General features: G+C 36.1%; 1 protein-coding gene across 2 annotated transcripts in view; it reads right to left on the bottom strand.

The window, feature by feature from the left end:
• NME7 (NME/NM23 family member 7) overlaps positions 1 to 22,875 on the bottom strand; it is a 190,149-nt gene that overhangs the window by 155,302 nt on the left and 11,972 nt on the right. The window lies entirely within an intron of this gene.

The following is a 22,875-nucleotide window of genomic DNA, read 5'->3' as shown; positions in this document are numbered from 1 at the left end:
TGCAAGAAACAAATTTGTTACTACCTATTGTATTGCTTTTTCTGCTTTTCAACAAAATATCAGTTATCAACACACCCTCAGAAACACTAACTTTCAATTTCTCCTTGAATAACCTTATATTTCTCAAAGATGACTTATGAATTATTTAGTACATCACAGCCATTCAATCATTCTGAGTAAATTTACATATTTTAAGAACCTGAGCTCCTGATCTGACTACTGTAACAATTCAAAGTCCTTCTAAACGTAAGTTTACATACAAAGAGATTATCAATGAACTGATGAAAAAAAAAAATTCTGAAAGAATAGTTCTCCATTACAGGAAGTTTTAACTTTCCTAAATTTAAGAATCTAGCAGTATTAGAATATTGTCATTAAAATTATAGCAAAATTCTTTCTCTCCTCAGTAAATTCATATGATAGTATCTTTTCATAGACATAGTAGGAGAGTGTGTTAGTCTAGGATCTCTGAGAAGCAAATGCCAAGACAGGATTGAACATACAAGAATTTCATTAAGGGAAATTCCTGTAATAGAAAATGGGGAGGGAGAGATAGGAACACTCATACACTGCTGGTGGGACTGCAAACTAGTGCAAGCTCTGTGGAAAGCAATATGGAGATACCTTAAACAGATACAAGCAGACCTACCATTTGATCCAGCAATCCCATTATTGGGCATCTACCCAAAAGAACAAAAGACATTCTATAAAAAAGACATCTGCACTAGAATGTCTATAGCAGCACAATTCACAATTGCAAAGATGTGGAAACAACCCAAGTGCCCATCAATACATGAGTGGATTAATAAAATGTGGTATATGTATACCATGGAGTATTACTCAGCTATAAGAAACAATGGTGATATAGCACCTCTTGTATTTTCCTGGATAGAGCTGGAACCCATTCTACTAAGTGAAGTATCCCAAGAATGGAAAAATAAGCACCACATGTACTCACCATCAAATTGGTTTCACTGATCATCACCTAAGAGCACATTTAGGAATAACATTAATTGGGTGTCGGGCAGATGTGGGGTGTGGACCGGATGGGTGTATACATACATAACGAGTGCGATGCACACCATCCAGGGGATGGACATGCTTGAAGCTCTGATTCGGGGGTGGGGGGAAAGGGCAATACATGTAACCTAAACTTTTGTATCCCCATAAGATGCTGAAATTAAAAAAAGAAAAAGAAAATGGGGAGGGAGCCAAGGAAGACCAGGAAAGCTGGCAGACCACAGTGCAGATATGACCTGAGTGGAGGAGAGGGGCAGGGAAGGTTAGGTGGACTCATCCTGGATTGCTATTCCAACTAAGGAAGGTTCAGCAAGCCCATCAGGGAGTGCTCAAGCCAGGGAGCAGTCAGAGGAGTGCCATGACTCCCAAGAACTGGGCAGGCCACCTTTAGCATCCCTGCTCTTCTCAGTTACTGGCTGGGAACAGCCCTTGGGAAGTCAGTCCAAAGCATAAAAGCAGCAATGGATTTCAGAGCACAGCAGCTGGGGACCGTGGTCATGTAAGCTTCCTGTAGTTGGAGGTCTGTAAGGTACATGGGTATCATAGAGAATAAAATGAAAAAAAAAAACAGTCAAATATTGGCCCTTAACTATTAGACAGGATTTCTCATAATTATATAAGTTAGTAAAAATGTCCCAGCTCCGAAGATCCTTCATTATAATAAGCAAATGAAGATATGAGGGAAAAGAAAAGCTAGGAGTTTTATTGCTGATTCTAGATTTGCCATCTGATACTCTGGTTAGAGTATATGTTTGAGTTCTTCTGTTAATAATTGACTTATAAATTCTAATGGTAGAAGTTGTATGTCTAGTCATGTTTATGATTTTATTCATAAACTATAACATAGATGAGTAATTTTTAAGACACTATTTTATTTTTCCCACAATCATCCAAAAGGACACATTTAAACAATGTTTATTAGTCAAGAGAAAACTAAATGTAAAATAAGAGACATAGTATGACATTTGTAAAAGCCTTTCTTATACTGTTTTTCATATTGATTACAATAATACAACTCCTTTGAATTTAGGTTTCACTGTGCATTCTAGTGCTGTACTTCACTTATAATAAAAAATTTAAATAACTTTTAATACAAAATTTTTACTATCTCTAATAAAATATTCACTGAAATATACAATTAAAATATTGCCTTCACTAAAATAAATAAAATTATAAAATGGAAGAAATGATACATCTAACTAAGGCAAATGAAAAATCAATGAAAGTTGATACTTCATTTATCCAAATAGCCTAATAACCAAACTTGCTAATCACACCCTTTAATTCTGAGCAAAGCAGCAGAATTTTGTACAATATACCATCTAGAAAACAGTTTTAATACAAAGAAAATAAACTGAGGAACTACTGCTTCTGGCTATGACAAAGTGACTTATAGCAAACCAGTGCAACTGTCTAAGAACAACGAGAAAAGTAAGATATGGACGACCCTGGAGAGCTTCTAAGGCAGCCAGGATATGAGGATCAAAGTTGCCGAAAGACAGGAGGAAGCCCACTGAGATGAGCCCAACATTCTGTGTTGCTTTAACCCTGAGGACATGTGATGAGTGTCAAGTCAAGTGGGCAAGAGACTGAGAAGCCTAAGAAGCTGGCAGAGAAATCCTGTCAAGGGGTACAGAAGATAACACAAAAGGGAGCTCAAATCTATGCTTGTCCAGTGGAGCTTTTGGAAACTATTAATAACACCCAAGCCGGGACTGTTTGTTCACGCAAAAAGGTTTATTACTCCAAGTACAAACTGTGTTCAAACTTGATTTAAACTTAACTTTCTGTTTTACCTCTACAGTCAAAATTTTGGTTACTTCCTAGAGTTAAGAGGACTATCTAGGGATATAACAGTGGTGCATCTCGACTTGACACAAAACATCCCACTCAGGTTGGAGACAGGATCTCACTCTGTCACATAAGCTAGAGTGAAGTGTTGTGATCATAGCTTCCTGTAATCTCAAACTTCTGAGCTCAAGGGTAGCCTCAGCCTCAGCCTCAGCCTCCAGAGTAGCTGGGATTAGGATGGTTTTTCAACTACCTGCCTGAAACACATGCACATGCACACTTATACACACCTCCCAGACCAAAGTTGCCTTTGAAATTTTAAAAATTTTACTTTTTAACTTTGTTGAGCCAAGTCTAGCAAAGAACTTGATTCCTTTTTCTACCAAATGATAGCAAAGCTGGATATCATTTTGTTTGAATTCTTCATTTTATGGATAAAGAGACTGATTTCCAGAGCATGTAAATAACTAGCATAAAGTCACAGAGCTTGTGAATAACCGAGCCCAAACTGGAAGCTATGCTTCCCATGACTCAGATCTTTCCAAATCACCAGGCTTCCAAGGCCAACTCAAATGGGAGAAACTAACACTTTAGTAGTGCATAGGGATACCTCGAGGTTTTTTTCGCCACAGATGTTCTGATGAGAATATCACAGATGGGAATAATTACACGGACAATCATTCATTCCCTTCCCTCTTCACCAAAGATTTGTTTCTATCAGAAGTACTTTATGAAGAACATTTAAAGATTACATTGCATCAAAAAAGAGAAAGTTTCTTAAAGAAGCTGAACAATTTTTCCTCTTTTGAACATTTTAAATATAATTTATACATAATAAAAGTTTATCCCTAATCACACTTTGTTCCAGAAGTCTTAAAGTCTTAAAGGACAATGCAGTCTTATTATACCTAGCAGTCTTAAAGTAACTTAAACTGGACAGTGCGATGTTATTATATCCAGAAATCTTAAAGTCTGTGTGTGTGTGTGTGTGCACGTGCGCTCACACGCGAATGAGAGAGAGAACCTTCCTAAACCATCAGTCTTAATGGTAAATAATGTAAACATTTTTATATTATAACATGCGTGTGTATATTATTGAGTAGAATGTAAACTTCATATAAGGTATAAGATAAATAGGTGATTTTAAGGAAATGATAAATGAAGGACAATCAAGCCTTTTGAGAACTGAATTAAACCACATTTCTGTCTTCAAAGAAAGGCCTAGCTCTACAACGGATCATGTGAAACAATTTTTTTCATGCACATGTACTTAAAAAAATCCACTCCCTCAGTTCAAGAGGAAGTTTAACCTTTTAAGCTTATGCCATCAAGTATAACTGTTCCTTGGCCTCATACATTTCAATATTAACTGATCAGAAAGCCATTCCCTCCCTGATGATATTAAAACAATCTATCAACAAATACCAATTGGACCTGGCACTACCAGTATTGCTGAGTGTAAAGAATGTGCCAAACCAACAAGTCTTGTTGCTGCTACTATTGCTGTTATCATTTGCTGGCAGCCTACAGCAAGTGACATGTCCCTGAAATGTATTGCTTAAAGAGAAGATCCAGAAAGCTATAAAGAGTTGTTTCTGGGGGTTGGAGGGAATAACTCAGAATGTCTAAGAGCATGGGCTCTAGAATCAGATAGATCTGGGTTTTGTGATGGTGGACAAGATACTCAACCTCTGCCTCAGTTACCCCATCTATAAAATGGGAATAGTAATAGTAGGTTCCTCGTAAGGTAGTTATGGGGATTAAGTGACTTAGTGTACACGAAGCACTTATGATTTCTGTTGCCTACGTCTCCTATAGCAGTGATGGTTGTTTATAGGTCCATGTGTTACTCTAGAGCTGCATTACACACACTCATCTCCCTCACTGGTCTTTTCTCTTGATTTGTGATGATGCAGCCTCAGCTGCAACTAATCCTAGGTAAATAGTTTTTTAAAAGTCTTTACAAAAAAAATTTAGTATGAAGGAAAAAGGAATTTGTGATAGAAAAATAGAATGTGAGGCTGGGCGCGGTAGCTCACGCCTGTAATCCTAGCACTCTGGGAGGCCGAGGCGGGCGGATCGTTTGAGCTCAGGAGTTCGAGACCAGCCTGAGCAACAGTGAGACCCCCGTCTCTACTAAAAATAGAAAGAAATTATATGGACAGCTAAAAATATATATAGAAAAATTAGCCGGGCATGGTGGCGCATGCCTGTAGTCCCAGCTACTCGAGAGGCTGAGGCAGAAGGATTGCTTGAGCCCAGGAGTTTGAGGTTACTGTGAGCTAGGCTGACGCCACGGCACTCTAGCCCGGGGTAACAGAGTGACAATCTGTCTCAAAAAAAAAAAAAAGAAAAGAAAAATAGAAATGTGACTAAAATTATATTTATAAATGAAAAGAAAAACTATTGAACATATATACTTATTTCTATAATAATAAGTAATTTTTGTAAAGGATATTTAATAAATAAGAGTCACAATACAATTCTTGCCTTTTGGGGAGTTCAGACAGTTATGGGTCTGTTTTTATCAATAAAAATTGAGTAACAATTTTCTTTTCAAATTTTATAACACTATTTGTTACACATTAATCATTAGTTTCATTCAATTCAAACTTCTCAGGGGAAAAGCATCATTAAAAAATCAAAAATTACATTAATCAACATGAAATTACTGTTGCAAATTGTAGATTGAGAAATTTATAAATGCTGTGCTTTGGCTTGTCACAGAAACCAAATATGTTATGGAAAATATTAACAAAATGTTCATATTCATATAGTTAATAAAGTCATAGTAGACATTATATGCAACCTATATATCCAAAAGAATAGGTATCATACTTTACCATTTAGCTACTCTAAGTTACAAAATTAATTTGTGGCTAGGTTTCCAGGACCAAGCTGGAATCTGAGAATCTACATGAAAGTTTATGAAGAATAAAATCTGAAGAACCTGTCTCCAATTCCACAAAGCAAAGCAGAAACGTCTTATATTTTATTTAAAAGGAATAAATATGTACAGATGAGAAAGCATTTCAGTGCAAGACTTCTCTTGCATCAAAAATAAAGCACTGAAAAAATGTTTTCAAATAAATTATCTAAATCTTTGTTTAATGTCTCACAAGTGAAGCAAAATGTCTACTTAAGGAATCTCTTCAAGTTATTTTTTTATTCTTTATAGTAATAAGCCTGGGGGAAAGGCAAGAAAAATTCAAAAGCATACTCATTATCTAACCTCACATCAATTATAAATTCAGAAGAAACAAGATAAAATATTAATATGGATGAAAAAGTACTTCCCCCATTCATAAGCACTTGGAGCGAAGGATGAGTTTGTGTGCATGTTAAGCAAGGATGACTATTTCTGAATAATACATAATAGTACAAAATTACCTTCACTGCTTTTTACTAAAAAATCACAAGGTTTCTAAAGAGCAGTTTTGATAATAAACTGCTCTGATGCAATGGAGTCCTTAACAAGTAAAAGTCCCTTACCCTCTTCCAGGGACCTTGTATCCCGGCAAGGCCTCAAGAGGGTACAGAAAAGTTAAGATAAAGTATCAACTCAGCACATACTGACAGAAAGAAATATCATCACCATTAAGGACCAAACAGTTATAATGCTTAAAAAGGAATAAATAAGAAAAGGAAGGCAGGCAGTGCCATTATTGGTTTTTTTTTTCTTTATGATACCAACTATCATTAGCTTTCAAGAATCAGTTAGGATCCACTGTTTACATTTGATTGCTTGTACTTAAGACTCTTCTAGTGTTCTCTAAACTGCTACTAGTTTAATTAACCCTTACAAATATTATTTATGTCTTACAAAAGTTAAAACCAAATATTGAATTAAGCAGGTAGGGAGGGAAAGGGAGATAAGCTAACAGTATGTCAGGTGTATACTGACATATACATGTAATGTATATGTTTAATTCTCACGACAAACCTGTAATAGAGGTATTGCCCTATTTTTACCAACGGGAAAACAGAGGTTCAGAGAGGTTAACTGTCTAGATATTAAACAGATAAATATCTGGTCAGGACATGAGTTGGGATTCAAACAAAGGTTTGTCTGATGCCAAAAGTCAATGCTCATTTCCAGACAACAAAAGCACTGAATCAAGAAAAAAGATATGAATCAAGAGTTCTGGATCAACCAAAAGGGCAATGGAGATGCGAGATAGTGAGAAAGGCAACCTGTCTATAAGGTACACCTGAGCAGAAATGCAGACGGCAGTAATAAGAAATCACAGGATTTCATTAACAATGGAAAATCAGTTTGGCCTTGATCCTAGGAAAAATAGCTCTGACAAGGTTACTGAAGCCCTCTTTAAATGTTTCTGGCAGTTTCATTTAAGAGATGTTATAACAGATCAAGGAAGAGGAGCCATTCAGAATCAACACAAGATTACAAGTGCCTAGGGAATAAAAATCAGTTCATGGAATAGAAGGGCACACAAGAGAAAAAAATGCAGTGACATCAGTAACATGATGTGGTGGTGAGAGTTCAAAAACACAGCAGATGTTTGGAAATGTCTTTATTTCATCTTCATTTTCTGAAGGGTATTTTTCAGATTACAGATTTCTATGTTACAGCACTAATAGTTATTCAGGAATGCATCCTGAAGAACAATACTTTCAATTCTTATGCCCCAAAATAGTAACCGAGGAGATTATTCCAAGTAGCTTCAGTTTTTCAAAGCAGAGCATTTTTAAAAAACTTAATGACATTATCTACCAATCATCTATTACATGTCTGAAACATAGTACTATGCTTCTAGTTTCTGAAAATGTGAAAGATGAAATTTTTTAAATGGCTATTACTTGCATATTTTATAATTATAAAACTGCAAATAGTTATTGTTAAAAGAGAAATACTTACTGAGAGCCATTTATGTGCAAAATAGCATATTAGGCATGGAGGGTAAGAATTGAAAATGTTGGTCTGGTGCAGTGGCCCATGCCTATAATCCTAGCACTCTGGGAGGCCAAGGTGGGAGCATCACTTGAGCTCAGGAGTTGGAGACTAGCCTGAGCAAAACAAGGCCCTGTCTCTACTAAAAATAGAAAAATTAGCTGGGTGTCATGGTGCGCACCTGTAGTCCCAGCTACTCTGGAGGCTGAGGCAGGAGGATCACTTGAGCCCAGGAGTTTGAGGTTGCTGTGAGCTATGATGATGCCACCACACTCTGGGCCAGGGCAACAGAGTGAGACTCTGTCTCAAAAAAAAAGAATTGAAAATGTTTATAAAATTGAATAAGACTGTTGATGGAGCTTAGAACTAATTGAGAAAAAATTCAGAATCATTAAAGTTATTCTTAAAATTCACAGTCCATACAATTTAGGAATAATTACTTGTTATTATATCATCTTTTTTCTATGTTTAAAAGTCCATTATAATGGTGGCTTCAAACTTCTATTACAGAAATAACGTCATATCATGACCCCATGCACAAATACATGTAAATGTATTACTAAAGAATTTCTTTCAGTAATATGTATCCTTACTATGTGCTGTGTTCTAAGACATTTTCTATTGTAGTCTATTCTACCTTTTTACTAACACTAATAGAAATCTACTAAACTGACTTCATGACCTACAAATAAGGTCAAGAGCCTTTGAAAAATACTGCATTACCACCCACCTCCTCCCTCTACATCCTCTCCTTCGCCCTCAGATCCAACCATCCCTCCATGAAAAAAATGGCTTTTCCTATTGGAAACAACAATATCTCTGTCACTAAAATAAATGTGTGAAATTAAAGACAGACCACAAGGGGAAACAAGTGTATATTCAAAGAGCAGGAAGAATTCACTTTTAGGGATATTTGAATTCACTTGGGCTACTGACCCATCCTTGCCTAGACAGTAGCTAGGTACCTGCTATGGTCTGAATGCTTGTGTCTCCCCAAAATTCGTATGTGGAAAACCTACTCACTGATGTGATGGGATTAGGGGGTGGGGGCCTTTGGGAGGTGACTATTAAGAGGTAGAGCCTTTGGGGGACTTGGAATGAGATTAGTGCCATTATAAAAGAGGCACTACCCAGAGAGCTGCCTTGCCCCTTCTGCCATGTGAGGATGCAGGGAGAAGGCACCATTTATGATGAAGGAAATGAGCCCTCACAAGTCACCGAATTTACTGGCTCCTTGATCTAGGACTTCCTAGCCTCCAGAACCATGAAAAATAAATTTCTGTTGTTTATAAGTTACTCAGTTATAGTATTTTTTATAGCAGCCTGAATAGACTAAAACGGTGCCTCAAAAGAAAGAGGAAATTATGACTGTAGTTCAATGAGCAGATGAGCACATGAAGTTCTCATTTAAATATGTCAGGTTGTAAAGAAACAGCCTGTGGTGCTACTTGGTCGGAACTGTGTGGAACAAAGAGTCATGCTGCTTAAAATTCTCTCAGATGAAGCAAACAAAGATGTACTGTTTCTGAAATCACTTATCTAAAACGTGGTTCAATGAAAGAACCAATATGACACTTCACTGGGACCAAGGCATATAAGGGGTAATCCATCCATATAGGCAATAGGTTTCTTAGGCCAAACTAAAATGATTGCCCACGTGTCTTCTGCCGAGGCATGAGTCAGCACTGTTATGTAACCATGATGTCACCTCCTATGTAAAACCCATGTGATCACGCCTTTGCTTGGCATGTTGCCACTATTGTTCTGAGCCATATGTAAGTGTTCACCCTTTTCTCGCTGCGGTTGCATCATCGCAACAATAAAGAGTATGTCTCATCTGCCTGCTGCCACTAGCCTCTTCTTTCAATTCCTGGAACCTGCTCCAGTACCCCGCTGGCCGCAGAGCTTCCTCCCCACAAGGAGTTACATTCTAGCCAACAGGAACCATCACTTCTACAGAACTAGTATAATAACTACACATCAAGTTTCAAATGTCTATTACTTGAATATTTATTTGTATATATTACTTGAACCTATCAGTCATAACTCCACACAACTTAGAAGTTTTTATTTCTTACATCAAGCAATGAGGTCCTTGGTGAATTTCTTTAAAAAAACAAATTTGCTAAAAGCTTCATTAGCATATTTTTCATTACATTTTTCCACTTGCACAATAATTGACAGTGAACATTTGCAGCATCCCTCATTTCCTATGACATGTCACAATTCAGTCATCTTCTACAAATCAATACAAGTTTAACAAAATACTCTCATTACTATTAAAAAATTTTTTTAGTGTGGACTGTAAGGAACTACGATATCTTGGCTGAACTTTTCAAATACTAGTTCTCCTCATGACTGGACAGCAGTAAACAACCTGTGCTGTACTTGGTTTATTATTTAATATAAAGAAATGTTTAAGGTCTAAGCAACTATAAAACCATTTCTACAGTTCATCTTATTCTAGTCCTACTTTCCTCCTCTTTTCTACTCTTCCAAGTTTTAAAGTATTTAATTTTGACACAAACTAAAATGTCTTTTATTGAGTCCTTTGTTTACTGAGCAAAAAGCTATGGAACAAAAGATCTATTTCAAACAGATTTACCAAAACAAAAGCCTACCTACTTGGGAAAATGGTGGGCTTTTTAACTAGCTATACTCCTGTATATTGGAGTCAATATTATGTAGAGGTCAAATACCCAGGCTTTAGCTCCACTCAGGCCTATTGCACTCCAGGGTAGCTGTCTGACTGCTTGTGAATTACTTAAGCTCTCTAAGTCTCAGTTGCTCTACAAGTTTGCCATTGGGATTAAATGAGTTAAACTATTTAACACTGTGCTCAGTATATGGGAAGCCTGCTAAAAATGGTCAGGAGTTGCTGGAGAGCAAGTTGGGGAAAGAGAAGTAATAGTAGTAGTAGCAGTAGTGGTAGTACTAAAAGTAATTAGGAATAATCTTTAAAATATGTGAAAATGTATGTCTTTACACCTATCTTCTGCACAAGACTACCTTTTAAAAACAAACAAACACAAAAAACAAAAAACACAGCCCTTAGAGTACATACTATTACTTGAGGGGAAAAAAAAATCAAGGAACTAGTTCTTATTCATCATCACATCCTAGGAAGAACTGAATGTCTCCTAGATGATGAGTAAAGATGAATGCAGATAAAGACTCTAAAATGATAGCAAATAACTGGCCTATTTAGTTTTCCCAGTAACAAACCAAAAAGAGGTCATACTTCCGTTCTGAATGTTGCTGAAATAAACTCTTTTTTTTGAGACAGAGCCTCACTTTGTTGCCCGGGCTAGAGTGAGTGCTGTGGCATCAGCCTAGCTCACAGCAACCTCAAACTCCTGGGCTTAAGCGATCCTACTGCCTCAGCCTCCCGAGTAGCTGGGACTACAGGCATGCGCCACCATGCCCGGCTAATTTTTTCTATATATATTTTCAGTTGTCCAGATAATTTCTTTCCATTTTTAGTAGAGACGGGGTCTCGCTTAGGCTGGTCTCGAACTCCTGATCTCGAGCGATCCACCCGGCTCGGCCTCCCAGAGGGCTAGGATTACAGGCGTGAGCCACCGCGCCCAGCCTGAAATAAACTCTTAAATACGCTCCAGCCCTGATCAATTACATGCATCATATATCTTTTTCTTTATAGTACTTCTAAACTCTCTCAGTTCCCTCAAAATCTTTGCACATCTTTTTGTAAAGGCAGAATTCAAATTGTACCTGCTCAATGAAATTACCCATGAGCCTCCCAGATGAAAGACATTTTTCAGTACTTTGAAAGCCCCTTGCACTTTATCTGACCCTTTGGAAGCATATTTATAGTTATTCACATGCATATCTTTCTACTATAATGTAAATTCCTGAGGACAAAAATGAGGGTATCATTCATCTTTATCTCCCCCCAAAGTGCCTTCCACAAGTTGGCACTTAGTCAATATCTGTTTAATACTTCAATCTTAGACTCATACAAGAACTAATTTCTTTTTTTTAGTAACTAAATTTCTCAAATGGCAATAAGAACTAATTTCTATTGAAAATTGTTTATACAACACCTAGTACAACATATTTAAGTTTTTTACATGCCTATTTTATTTGTTGTTACAAGATTACAAAAAATTTCATTATGTATTTATATATTTTACTACTTTGCTTCCGCTTCTTAAAAACTTTACCTTCCATATCTACTGATTTAGGTGATTGATTGCTCACTGCTTATCATTAACATTTTTACAAGTTATTTTAACATGCATCAGTCAAATCATGTATATATATTTTGCATTCAAACAAGCATAAGTTTAATCAATGAGCAAAAAAAAAAAAAAAAACAGACAGTACTTTCTAAGCTCCTATCAGGCCCCTCCCTTTGGGACAGCAACTGGGGTACCTATCCTTAACCTCTACAAACACCAGTAGTGGGGAAGGGGAAGAGGAGGCATGCCACCTTTCTACTATAATACTAAAAATTCAACATCAGATTTTCTATTTTTAGTAACGTAACAAACAGCCTGTAAAATATGCTGACAGTATTGGTCCCTTTCATTTGGGATAATCATCAGCAGGGTCCATACAGACAGAAGGAGATAGAATAAGTGCCCTTCAGGATCTGGCCCGGGGTCCTGGGTGGCAGAGGGAGTATACGCTGGGGTCAAAATCAGGATCCTGATCCTCAGGTACTTTGCAATCATTCCACATGAACAAATAATGACCAATACTCATGAAGCAGCAGCAAAAATACAATACAAAAATAATTCAGAGGACGCCATGTGTTACAGAACTATACGCATTTAAGAAGAGTAGTCTATATAGCTATCATGACAAAAGCCATGAGAGTGAAGAGCCGGGAATAAGCATGAGTGTTGCTGAAACGCGAGAGGATGGAGCTTACAAAGGACATAGAAAGCTTGATAAAAGATATGTTTAAATTTTAAAAACAAAATGAAACTAATGAATTACTGAGTCAGTGAACATTCTGAGTAAAGAAATATGATTATGAAGCTTATACTTAAATAATATTTATCTTAATAGAAATGTGACCATATCTCTGGGGTCTAAAAAAGTATCTGATAAAGGAGGTGCTCAATAAATGTTTTCCAGTATAATGGATAGACAGATAGGAGAAGAAAGAGTCTAAAACAGGGAGACCAACTACGAGACCAGCTGTTTTAATTTGGGCCTAAAAGGAATGACAGTAAAAATGAAAAGAAATGATGGATAAAAGAGATATTTTTAAGTAAGTAGTAATAAACCAGTGACAGGGAGGGGACATGGGTATGAAAGCTAGAGATCGATCAAAGATGTTTTCGAGGTTTCAAGCCAAAGTACATGAGAGAATGGAGGATCTTTTCAAGGGTAAAAATGATATTACATTTAGGCCTATAGATTTTGAAGGCACAACTTCTTATGTTTAAGCCTGTGCAAAGGTACAATTTCTAATTATTACAGTGATGTTTGGGGCTATGTGACTAGAATTTGAGTAACAGGACAGAACTCATAATTTAGGGATCAAAAAAATGTATTAGAATGGATAAAAGCTAGCAATTTCATGAAAAATTCCCAATGGAAAATACTTCCAAAAAAGCATAATGATAATTACAATAACAACTCTAATTTATTATTGGTATCATTATAGTATCTAACATTTACTGAGCCCTTACTATGCACCAGGTACCATAATAAGTTCTTTTCACTACTATTGCACAATTCTTACATCAACCCTAGGAGGTTGTTATTCTCCAGGATAGGAAATTGAGGCACTGAGAGGCCAAGTAACCATACTTATTAAGTGCCAGAACCAGAATTTAAACCCAAGTGTGACAAAAAGACTTTTTTCTATACCAACAGTCTCTGAAGTATTAGATCCCACTTGGGGGCAGAAATATCAACATTTCTATTTCTATTTATTTTTTTTTCCTAACCTATTAAGGTTTCTATTATTGTATATGATTTATAATGTATGTAGTATATTAATATGGTTGTATAAAAATTATAACTAAGCACTCATTTATGGGGGTGGAAGGGACATTCTATTTTTATTTTCAGCTTACAGACTAAGTTATATGTTCTGCCTCCTGGCATTAAAATAGAAATCAACAGTATCTGAGAACCTGCCACCTCAAGCCAGCTGCTTCCAGTAAGGGCAAGTGAAAAGAGGGTTTAAAAGAACAAACTTCACTTTGCCTTGAACATTCTGTGAATACAGTGGATCATTAAAAATTCATTACCTGACATAGTAGGCAAACAAGCATAGCAATTCCTATTGCTTTACTTAGATGCTGTAGTGATAAGTACAATAGAAATGAAAATACAACAACCAAAAGGTTTATATTTCCCCATGACCACAGGCGAGATTTTAAGCAATAACTTGTTTTGGACTTATCCCTTACCAAATAGTCTTCCTCCAGGGCTTCTATCAAAGACCAAGCATTTTCCTTCATTGAATTATGTCAAATATTAACCTTATTTTAGTTTGGTTATAACCAGTTTTGGGGCTGTCCAGGTCATTCTCAGAGAGCTATTGCTTCTTCCTAAATCTGTCTTGGAAAGGCAGACAGAAGGTGAGCTCAAATAGAAAGAGTCTTCGTGTGAAGACTCTGATTTGCCAACTTCAGCTTAGCACTTTTCATTAATAAAGACTCACAAACAAATGACATGAGGAAAAGGTAGGCAAATTATTAAATTTAGTTAATTATCCTATTCCACTTAAATTCTTAACAAACTAAGTAAAATAATGGGGAACGGTGGCACACACCTATAATCCCAGCTACTCGGGAGGCTGAGGCAGGATTGCTTGAGCCCAGGAGGTTGAGGCCAGCCTGGGCAACGTAGTGAAACCCCCATCTCTAAAGAAAAAAAAAAAGAACTAAGTAAAAATGTTGCAATTACTTTTAACTTTTAAAAAAATTACAGTTTACACAAAAACGTGTTTCCCCTTTTGTGGAAACATGCTCAACATGAGGATTCCACATATTTCCAAGATTTTTTTAAAAGCCAATGGTGCAGTAAACAGAACGCAAACTCAAGTGTTTCCCCAACTGTGACACTTAAGAAGGTACTTCAAGTTACTTCCTGCTGAATTTTGTTAAAGGGTAAAAAATGCCATAAAAAAACATTTCCACAGTAGAAGTGTAAATCAGGAAACTGAGCAAATAAAATGGAATCATTCAAAAAGGCATACATCCAGTTTTAGGAAAGAAAGGGCTTTTTAAGCTTTTTCATCTTGAGCCCTATAAATCCGTGAAAATTCTTCTTGACTTGTACAGATGACTGCCCTGTGAAAAAAACAATGCCACATAATGTATCAAGGGAAACCTTCTACCTAAAAAGCAAGGCTGAACTTTGCTTTAGAGATACCTTAAAGAAAACACAATTACTGTGAAGTCTTCCCAGAAACAAACCCAGCCAACTGATACTTCTGTCCTTGGAATTTGATTTTCACAGAATTTCAGAGATCAAAGGAACATTAACAGTGAGGAAATAGAAGCTCAGATAAGTTAAGCAACTTGGCAAAAGTTATGTGACTTGTTAAGTAGCACACTTTAACAAGGACCCTTGTCTCTTCACGGGCAGACTGATGGTAGATTTGTGCAATACAAAGGCAATACAAAGGCTCTCTCTAACCAAATTATGAGATTCCAGAAGACAGAATCTACATCATTAATTTATTTTGAAAGTCCATAGGGACTTTCCTAGTTCTGGGACCTTAAAAGATATCAAAAAAAAAAAAAAATACTTACCAAAATAAAAATCTAAAGGAGTAAATAAACACGTACAGCAATAGATATCGATAAAATGGCAAAAATCCATTCTTCTTCAGTATTCAAAAAAAACCCCAAACTCTAATATTTATTTATAAATCTATTTATTCATACTTGTATTTCCAGAAAGATTCTGAAAGAGAACATCTTTTTTTACTTTCTTGGATAAGTATGGCTTCTCTGACTAGCAGCTTAAAAGAATACACTTGATAAAGTCTTAAGTAACTCCAGGGTAAGAGTTATACATCAGGGAAAATTTGTCAGTAATTAACTGAACCGCAATACTCCAAAAAGAGAAATGAATCTGAATCAAAAAAGAAATTCTGAGTCTACTATAGTGGCATAAGAAAATCTAAGCAAAATTATACACTATTTATTTAATATTCAATTAGAAAATTGACTCTATTACTGGGCTAGATAACACAGAAATTAACAAGATAAATGCTATCTTTGAGTTTCTCAATCCAAATAACTGTTGTCAAGGTCACAAGTACATGAAGCCAAATCTTGTTATTCCCACAGCCACTGCACCACTGGACTTGGAAATAGACGTGCTAGACTTTTCCATTTGTCCCTGCAGACCTTCCCTCTGCTCTCCTCCAACCTGTTCTGATCTTGGCCAGCAAACTGCATGAACTTCATCAAGGACTTCCTCACCCTTGGACTTTCACATGGGTTCGGCCAGTAGAAGACAGTGGCTGAAGATCAAAGGAAGAACAGCAAGGTGAAGATATTTATTCTCTCCACTTCCTCCCTGCCAGATTGCATTGGTAAATTACTCCCCTCTACTGAAGACTACAACTCCTGTCAGACAGCCCTTCCATTACTGCTGCTCTCTGGTAGCTCCCTCCCTTTACCCTGACAGGCCTAGTAGCAGTAATGACTACCTGGTGTTGCTCACCCCTACTCCTGCTTCCTGTACCAGCCCTTGTTAGGTCCTCTTAACTCTGCCCACACCTTTGTAATTAGACCCTTTAATAAACTGTTCAGTTATCCCATTTCAGTATAAATATCTGTGTCCACCTAGGACTTAGAATGATACTTCAGAGTATCATTGACATTTCATTCATATCATCCCCATTTTCATTGGGGAGAGAATGGGAACCTTTGGTCACTTGTGCTTTTGGTGGCATATCTAAAAAGGCTTTGCCTGATCCAAGGTCACAGAGATACTTTCTTCTCAGAGCTTTATAGTTTTCACTCTTACATTAAGGTCTATGATCCATTTTGAGTTATTTTTCATGCATGATGTGAGATAAGAGTCTAAATTTATCTTTTTATATGTAGACATCTAATTGTCCCAGCACTGTTTGTTGAAAAGACTACTCTTCCCTCATTGAATGGTGTTGGCATTTTTAAGTCAATTTATCATGAAGGGTTTATTTCTGGACTTTCAGTTCTGTTCCATTGATCTATATGTCTATCCCTATGCCACTTCCACAGTCTTGATTACTGTATCTTTATAGTAAATTTTGAAACCAGAAAGTATCCGGTTTTGTTCTTTTTTTTTGAAAATGTCTTGGCTAATTGGGGCCTTCATATTTCCATATCAAATTTAGGATCAGCTTGTCAATTTTTGCAAAAATGCCTACAGGGATTTTGATAGGGATTGCACTTGTGCTGAGTCTATTTATCAATTTAGAGAGAATTGCCACCTTAACAATATTGAGTCTTCCAATCCATGAACATGGAATTTCTCATTTAGAGCTTCTTTAATTTTACTCAGCAATATTTTGTAGTTTACAGTGTACAATTCTTACACTTTTGTTAAAAATATTCCTGAGTATTTTATTCTTTTGATGTGATTGTGAAATGAATTTCTTTTTCAAAATTGTTCATTGTAATATACAGAAATACAATTGATTTCTGTAAAATCAATTTATCTTGTATTCTGCAACCTTGCTAAACACATTGGTTGTAACAGCTTTTTTGTGGATTCCTTAGGATTTTCTACATACAGGGTCATGTCATCTGTGAATACATGCTGTTTTATTTCTTTCTATCCAATCTAGATGTATTTTATTTTTTTTTCTTGCCTGACTGTACTGACTAGAAATTCCATTACAGTGTTATATAAAACTGGTGAAAGCAGACATCCTAGCCTTGTTCCTGATCTTAGAAAGAAGTATTCACACTTTCACCATTAAATATGTTGCAAGCTGTAGGCTTTTTTTTTTTTTTTTGAGACAGGGTCTCACTTTGTTGCCCAGGCTAGAGGGCCGTGGCATCAGCCTAGCTCACAGCAACCTCCAACTCCTGGGCTCAAGCAATCCTCCTGCCTCAGCCTCCAGAGTAGCTGGGACTACAGGCATGTGCCACCATGCCTGGCTAATTTTTCTATATATATTTTTAGATGTCCAGATCATTTCTTTCTATTTTTAGTAGAGATGGGGTCTCACTCTTGCTCAGACTGGTCTCGAACTCCTGAGCTCAAATGATCCACCCACCTCAGACTCCCAGAGTGCTAGGATTACAGGTGTGAGCCACCATGCCCGGTCAAGCTGTAGGCTTTTCATGAATCCCATTAGGTTGAAAAAGTTCCCTTCTATTCCTAATTTATTGAAAATTTTTATCATGATTGACATTGGATTTTGTAAATTTTTTTACTGTGTCTAATGTTCATGTATGTTTTGCCCTTTATTTCACTAATATGGTATATTAGATTCATTGATTTTCAGATGTTAAACCTTGCATTCCTGGCATAAATCCCACTGAGTCATGGTATATAATCCATTCTTTTGTGTTGCTGAATTCAGTTTTCTATTTTGTTGAGGATTTTTGCATCTACATTGATGAGGGATGTTGGTCTATAGTTTTCTTGTCTTGTGATGTGTTCACCCGGTTTTGGTATATGGTAATACTGGCTTCACTAAATGAACTGGGAAGTATTCTCTCCTCTATTTTCCAGAAAGGTTTGAGAAAGATTGCTATTATTTATTCTTTAAATGTTTGATAGAATTAATCAGGTAGTCATCTGGGCCTGAGTTTTCTTTGTAGAAAGATTTGTAAATCCTAATTCAGTTGCCTTACTCAGTATAAGTCTATTCAGATTTTCTATTTCTTCTTGAGTCAGTTTTAGTTATTTATGTCTTTCAGGGACTTTGCCTATTTCATCTCAGTTGTCTAATTTAATGGCATAAAGTTGTTCATAGTATTTATTTCCTTATAATCCTTTTAATTTCCATAGGGTCAGTAGACATATCCCCTCTTTCATACTTGATGTTGGTAATTTGTGTCTTCAGTCTTTTTTCTTGGTCAGTTTAACCAAAATGTTGACTATGTTAATCATTTCAAAGAATAGATTTTTGGTTTCATTAATTTTCCCAGTTTTCTATTTTGCTGGTTTCCACTGTAATCCTTATTTCCTTCCTTTTGCTTCCTTTAGATTTAGTTTGTTCTTATTTTTCATTTTTTCTGGTTTTTTAAGGTAGAAGTTTAAGTTACTCATACTAATTTTCTCTTCTTTTTCAGTACAGGCATTTCTCCTTGATTTTTTAATGTCAGAGTACCTTACGACTTTATCTTTGGACCTCTAATCTCTAGCTACACTCATTCTGTTGACCATCTTATCGAGACTCATGGCTTTAAATAAAATCTATATACTAACAGCTCTCAGGACAGACCTCTCCTTCTAAATTTCAGGATCACATATCCAACTGCCTCTTACTTAGATATCAAACAGACATCTCTAATTTAACGGGCCCAAAACTGAACTCCTGATATCAGCTGCTTTGCCAAATCAGCTCCTTCACCAGTCTTCTGTATCTCCATTAACAGCACTCCACCCTTACCATAGCTCAGGACAAAATCCTACATCATCTTTTAAGTCTGTCCTTGACTTACACTTTCTTTCAGACCACAGGCCCAATCCATCAGGAAATCCAATTAATTCTAATACAAACTCTAACCACTTTACCACCTCCATTGCAACCATCCTACTCTAAGGCACCATGCTTTCTCACCTAGATCATAGCCTCATAACTAGTCCCTCTACTTCCATCCTTGCCCCACTACATCTGCTCTCAAAAAAAGTAGTTAGAGGGATTCTGTAAAAATGTAAACTGACTCACCTCATTCCTCTGCTTAAAATTTGTAGACTCAGACTCCTTATTTCTATGAGAGAAACATGAACTCCCTTTCAAGGGCCCACAAAGCCCTACAAGATCTGGTCTCCAATTATCTGTCTGACCTCATCTCCCACAATTGTCATTCTTGTTTACTTTGTCCTAGCCACAATGTTCCTTGAACACATGGCATGCTCCTACCCAGAAGCCATTCCACTGACAGTCCTAGAATACTTTTCCTGGAATACTTTTCCTCCAACATCTGCATGGCTCATCCTTTCTCACACTCAAATCTTTGCTCAACTATCATCACCTTCTCTATGACACTGACTCTGGCCACCTCCCTTTAAAATGTATTCACCACCACAATCAGCACTCCCAACATGTATTACTTTGATCAATTTTCCCCTATAGCACTTAATACCTTCAAATATCATATATATTATACTTAACATGTTTATTATTTATTGTATATTGCCCTTAATAGAATGTAAACCCTTTCAGAGAAGAGATTTTTGTCTGTTTTGGTCATGGATGCATCACAGGGGACTAGGTATTTGCATGGCATATAGTCTATGTTATTAAATATTTGTTGAATGAATAAATTTAAAAAGCAAAATTTATCTATTGGATGTCATCAATTGAAATGTTAGTCATGCTGAAAAGGTGAATTTATTCATTCCTTCACTCATTCAACAAATACAGAATGCCGTCTATTTGTCGAGCACTGCATCAGACACCGGAGATATTCAAGACAGACAAGGCCCTGTTGACATGGAGCTTACTTACTAATTTTCTGTCTCTCCTCACAGAATGTAAAAAAAAAAAAAAAAAACCCCACAATATAATTCCTGTAATAATAAGTGTTATAAAGACAATAGAATAAATAAGTAAATGTGTTATTAGGGGCAATGAGCTAGGGAGTTCTCCTTCAACTAGAATGGACAGTTAAGCTCTGTGTGAGAAGAAGTGAAAACTAGACAGAGTAGAAGCCAATCATTCATAAAATATTCCCAAGAGATAAAAAGTATAAAGCTTTGGGGGAAAAATGGAGCTTCATGAGTTCAAGGAACAAAGAACCAGTAGGACTTAAAGGTGGAGTATGAGGAGAAGATGCAGTGGGAGGGCATCCTTGCTCCATTGTGAAGGCCCTAAACCCACCCTTACAATTTTAATAATTAAGATACATCCTGGAATGTTCTTTTTATATCACCTTATCCCTTCTTAGCTCCTCTTCTCCTTTTTTCCCTCTAGGAAAAGAGCCAATGACAAAGATAACCAGTGTCATTGCTAAGAAATTTGAGAAGACTGTTCTTTAGTCTATCTAGTATTTGGGGGCAAACAGAAAAAGCTGTGCCTTCTTCAGAACATTTTACTGACATCTATTAGAAAAATATGTAATAAATAAGCATCTGCAATTCACTTACAGTTGTGCAGTGCCCTGCATGTAGTATGTAGGGGCCCTAGTTGAGGAGATACAGAAGCGTAGGCTCTATGCAAACCCAATTGGTTCTATTTTTTCCTCTATTTCATATACCACATGCTGCAGATGCTAAATATACATGTAGATTTACATGGATGGCAAATTATTGCTATTTGGCATTAGCTACAGTTGGCTACTGATTCTCCTAATATTATCCTCATGAGAAAAGGAATGAGTATTTTTTAATATTAGTCATTGAAGAAAATACTGTGTTCACAGTAAAATGAAACAGATTCAAGTCGCTGTAAGCTTAACTGTACCTCAATAAAAGTGCTAAAAACCTTGACGTCAGCAAGCATTAGAAGTACTGATCATCAGACAGTCTATCTGAAGAGGTACATATTAGGATAATCCTTTCTACCCTTTTGAATGCATTTGTCAACATTAGTTCATGTAATTTATACATTATTTTTATTTTGTAGTTTACTGTTTGGGGTTTTTTTAATAAGTGAGAGGATATTTTGGGGAAGCAAAAGATTCCAAAAAGACCATTTTCAAGTTTAATCCCAAAGAAGGCTATTCCTTTCATCATTTAGGTACCATTTTCTAACTTATGAAAGGAAAAATGTACGTTTTTAACTCTGTGAGAAATAATCTGTGATACTGTGCACTTCTGTGATTTCTAGATGAATGGCATTCAAATGACACATCAATATGGTTAAAATTAATAAGCAACTAATAAAATTCATAAAGGTTATCTTTTCCTGAAAGAATGTGTCCAACGATGGAGGAGTGCCACCTAATGTTCAATGTGGATTATAACATATCCAGGCCACACAGCCATTTTATACAAATACCTCTCAATTTTAGCCATGTAATCATACATTAAATCATAATAATTTTGTAGAGGCTCTAATCAAGTATTGAAATATGAATTATGAATTTTTAAAAAAATTTTTATCACTCATATCCTCTAAAAATTGAGGCTTTTCAAAAAAGTTTTTAAAGTTCTTCATTTCTCTCTATAGCTATATAAAAGCAGAAGAGAATTACTCCTACAAAATTTAAAAATTGTAAACATCTTGACCGCAGTTGTGGTAGGCTAAAAAGAGCAAAGGCTTCTAGACTAAACAAGTTCAAATCCAGGCCCTACCACTTTCTAGCTGTATAACCTTGTGTGTTTTTAAAAACTGAGACTGTTTCCTTATATGAAAAGAACTTAATACATAGCAGGCATTCAATAAATGATAGTAACTATTAAGAAAAGTAAGTTTCCCATTCTGATTTCTAAGTTAGTAAGCTTCTTTTTTGTTTTTAATATATCCGATCCAGTCATCAGGACTTTAGGAAATGTTTTAATGAAAAGGCAGCATGTGTCGCAGCAATGTTTTCATTTCTTTCAAATCTCTTGCATAAAAAGGACCTATATTTTTTTTGATCCTTTCACCAGTCAGCCTCAAGTAAGTGTAAAGCTTTTATTTTAACCACTGATGAAATTACCAGATTCAAAGTCACTCTTATGGAAAATGAGTGACATTTGATAAATTCTCTTTACTTGCTTTCTAACCTCTAACAAATTATGCGACAGGATTTTAAACAATTAAAAACAACGATTTTTTTTTTTTTTTTTTTGGTAGAGACCAGGTCTTACTATTTTGCCCAGGCTGGTCTCAAACTCCTGGCCTCAAGTAATCCTTTGGTCTTGGACTCCCAAAGTGCTCAGATTATAGGAGTGAGCCACCATGCCCACCCATCAATAATTTTTTTACATGCTATTAAACTACTTCAAGAATATCTTCCTTATGGCATTAAAAAAAGATTCTAATCAGGAGTCTGTGCATGTGTATGTATGTAGCATATGCGTGTTGTTTGTATGTAAAAGAATCTTTTTACCCTGGG

Source organism: Lemur catta, chromosome 3 (genome assembly GCF_020740605.2).
Source record: "Lemur catta isolate mLemCat1 chromosome 3, mLemCat1.pri, whole genome shotgun sequence".
NCBI classification, from domain to species: domain Eukaryota; kingdom Metazoa; phylum Chordata; class Mammalia; order Primates; family Lemuridae; genus Lemur; species Lemur catta.
This window is presented reverse-complemented; position numbering and strand designations above follow the sequence as displayed.